General features: G+C 29.7%; 1 non-coding gene across 1 annotated transcript; it reads right to left on the bottom strand.

Moving 5' to 3' along the window:
- Positions 1–2,801: 2,801 nt before the first annotated feature.
- On the bottom strand, positions 2,802–2,936 carry LOC145118178 (small nucleolar RNA snoR83). Its single transcript, XR_013713153.1, has one exon. It is a non-coding gene; the product is annotated as a small nucleolar RNA snoR83 (small nucleolar RNA).
- Positions 2,937–4,233: the final 1,297 nt, after the last annotated feature.

The following is a 4,233-nucleotide window of genomic DNA, read 5'->3' as shown; positions in this document are numbered from 1 at the left end:
TGATATAAAAATATCCGACACTTGTCTTTATAGTCCCCAAGCAAAACTATCATTGACACTTGTCTTTATAGTCCGACACTTGTTTTTATTATCATTCTATTCCATTGACATACATCAAAACTGTCTACTAATATCACATAGAATAACCCAAAATAAAGTCACCAATTATGTTTCACCTCAATGTATATATATTTGTGTCTAGATCCAAGCATATATACCATAAAATAACTTAGAAATAAAAATTACAATTTGACTACTAAGCTTTTGGCTTTTGGCTTTTGGCAATTTGTCTTATTTTTTCATTTTCTTCAAGACCTTTATAGTTTTGCAAGCTTTAATTCACTCAACAACATTTTTTTTCTTTTTAATTTTTTCTCTTTCTTTTTTCACAACTTTTTTTCACTTTTTTTCTCAATTAAAATACTAAATGAAAAGCATACGTTTACGCTTAGGAACTTAACATCAATATTTATTGGTTACAGATATTAGTCTAATATGCAATGACTACATAAAATTTACGGGGTACATTTCAGCAAACAATGTAAAACTTTTTATGTCCCTCAACCTACACAAGTTTGTGTTTTTGTCTCATGATTTCACTACAATTGGGAAGCCACAAACATATTATAATATATCGGCTAAACTAAATTTTAAAATTTGCATCAAATTATCTCACACTAAACTAACAAACTTAACTCTAACAGAATAATATCAAAACACTATTTTTAATTTACTAGATTTTTTTTATCTTATACCATTTTTTAAGTTTTTATATTTCAATATTTTAACATAGCATATTCATTTTTTAATCTAGGCATGTGTTCCTTTTTCATCCCCCACCCCACACTTAGTTTATACAATGCCCCCATTGTAAGCATAAAACAAATAAATCGTATTAAAACTTGTAACGTCCCGAATTTCAACCCAAAATTTTCATTTTTATTTATTAAAACATATCCGAGTGTGGTTACACTATGCGAAAACATGTTGTGAATGTGTGTGAACAGTCGAGCTTCACACCCCCGACCTGGCAGGGAAAACGTCGGGTAGTGCTACTTTAGGATGTTGGATCACATATAAAGATTTCACATGTCATTCATGACATAAATATCACTTCCACTCAACAATTGATAACTTACAAAAAAAACTTTAGTTTTATTACATTGAGTTTTGTCTTTGGGAGATTGTGATTCGTTCATAACCTTTTGCTGAAAGGTCTTCTATTTCCATTGGTGACCTAGAAATACATGTAGATTTTGAAAGATCAACATAATGTTGGTAAGTCCATAAATTTTATATTCTTAAAAAGGCTTTTTCAAGTTTGTTGAGTCAGTTCTAGCTGTGTTCTTAACCTATGTGTATTAGGTTGTTTCCTAATATTTTGGTAATGAGATTTAGTAACTAGATGATCATGAATTTTTTGATAGAAATATGTATCAAATTACATTCTTTAATTTTGTTAATCACTAAAATCCATTGTTGGTCCTAAGGTAATATTATCCTAGTACTCATTTATCGTGTTGCGTGTACTACTTCCTAAACTCGTTTTCTTAAGTTTGAGTGTACTATCATTACTTATGTAATTAGTAGTCTTTGAAAGTTTGTTTTAGTTTAAAAAAGTTACAATAAGTTTTTATACTCGAGCTATGAATGTTGATCCTCGAAAACCACAATGCTTCATTCAATGTCCTAAATGTATTTAGAAAGTTATACCTACTTTGACTTGTCGGGTTATAGCTAACAACCACATGTGTGATTGTAAATCACATATAGATCAATAAATAAATTTAACGATTATAATTCAAGTGTGAGTGTCAATCCCATATATAGATCTATATGTACTTTCCAGGTTGCCTTATCCACCCCTATTAAAAAAAGTTTGTCCCGAAATTCATTTATGTAATAGTTGCAGGACCATCCTTCTTACATTTTTGTTTTTTTCTTACACTAACAATTTATTTATTTAAGTGTTGTATTGTAACACTCTAATACCATAAATTGATGTATATGAAAAAAAAAATTGTGTAGGACAGACTTAAGATAACCGAGTGTTAGATGTACTTAAACCAATTGTAATATACCTCTAAAAGACTTAAGATAACCGAGTGTTAGATGTACTTAAACCAATTGTAATATACCTCTAAAACACTAAATATAGGCCATTTTTAGTCCAACTAACCTCAATTGTTTTTTTACTTTTTAGTACCAAATATAAATGTCAAATATAAAAGCCTTCAAAACACCACTATCTTCGTTTGAATGCAATAATCAAAATTATAGAATTTGGTTAGAGAAGCTTTGATAACCTATAAAAGTTTTCTCAACCACAGAAAACAAAATATTTTGATGACTATTTAACATAAAAATGGTTTTTATAGTCAAATCAATCTCTACAGTGGTGGGTTTTAGAAGTTGCTTGATTCTATGATAAAAAATATCCTACAAAGCAAAAAAGTAACGTTTCAATAGTTCAGGAAAATAAAATTTCAATTGATCAAATTTTTTAAAAAGTACTGTTCAAATAGTTAATGAAAAAAATACATTCAAATGATGAAAATTTCTAACAAAGAGCCAATTTAGCTGGATAAAGATACTAACTAGACAATCTTTTATAATAATCAGACGGGATATATCACAACGATAAAATTAAAGTATAAATTTATGAAAACCTCAAATTCTTTTGTGCGATTTTTGCCACAAAAAAAAAAAAGACAATTGACAACAATGAGAAGGAAGTTTCCAAAATAAGAGATGCAATAGTTGGATCGAAGATAGAGAATTTATCAATAAAAAGGGGGGAAACATGTATGGAGAAGTTACTAGGAAACACCATCGATTGAAAGGTAAGAAGGGTTTCTCAGCGAAACTTCCATTGTGTTTGATTTTGGCCTCCCATGAATCAGAATAAGCACTCTGTTTCTTAGCTTATCTGGGATTATGAAGGCACACATCGAACCATTGACACAAAAGACTACTAACTACCGATAGATTGAAAATCAAAATAGAATTACCAACAACTTTCCGAATGAGTCAATGAGATTTGCAGGGTGAAAGAGTCGGTGTTCGTTGTTTGTTTATATAAGACTAGGAACCCTAAAAGGCCTTGTATAATAACAAAAAAGGCCATGTTTCTGTTTCATATCTTCATGCTAAAGTCCAAGCCCAGTAATCCTGCCCATGACGAACTAATTGTAATTTTTATTACTTTAGCTATTAGTAACAGTAAATTCATATCAATAATTGTAATTTTAGTCAACAATTTTCTATTGTTATCGTGTTTTTATCTTTATTTTATATATTTTCAATGATATCTGTTAATTAAATCGTTCTTCTTTTCAAGAAAGTAATTGTTTGATAGATGTTATTTAAACTAAAAGAGTTATGATGTTTATATTTTATAAGATTACATCCAACAAAATTTACTAACAGAAAATAAAAACTGAAAGTCGAGGCAAAGAGTAGGACTCTTGTATTACAACAACATTACTCGATAGGTGGGAGGCCGACTATTTTTAAGTCAGTTTTGGTTGCGGTTCTTACTTATTTTATGTCGCTTTATAAATCTCCTTTGGGAATTTGGTTTAAGACTTTAAGTTAGAGGCTTAGTTGGAAAAATGTTCTTTTATGGAGGGTTGGAGTGAGTAGCATGTTTGTCTTAAATCGTGCTCTTCTTTTTTAAGTGTGTGGATATTTTTATCTACTTCTACGTGTTTTTGGGTTCCAGTTAAAGGCAATACACGGAAATAAGGTTATTGTTGGATTTTTATTTAAAAATATTCTAATTATACTATCAAACTTGAGGTGATTAGCAACGGAAGCAACTTTACATTTGAATAAATTAAAACCATTTTACCAACCAATTATCATTTTGCAAAGTTATGAAAGATTAAAACACAATCAAAGAATGAGAAAGTGTTACGAGTATTCTAACAGAAGGTTATGTTTGGTTATAAAAGGTCATTTAGGATAATTAACCTTGACCAAAGTTGTAGTAGGTGTAACAAAGATTTTGTACACATAAAGAACTATGAAATCCGACTTCGTATGAAGAAGTTATGCTTCTTCGAAGTTTCGCGAGTAAATTGACATGCCTATGCGCGTCGTAAAAAGTACATTTTAGATATGTTGTTTATTAGCCTAAGCAATCTAAACGTGAGTTATATTAATCGTAAAATCGAGAGTGTGCATATAGATAACGCTTAAATCTGACTTCACATGAGGAAGTTATGATTT

Source organism: Lactuca virosa, chromosome 5 (assembly GCF_052849685.1).
Source record: "Lactuca virosa cultivar CGN04683 chromosome 5, Lactuca_virosa_CGN04683_v6, whole genome shotgun sequence".
NCBI classification, from domain to species: Eukaryota; Viridiplantae; Streptophyta; class Magnoliopsida; order Asterales; family Asteraceae; genus Lactuca; species Lactuca virosa.
The sequence above is the reverse complement of the archived record's forward strand: the minus strand, read 5'-3'. Positions and strand labels throughout refer to the sequence as shown.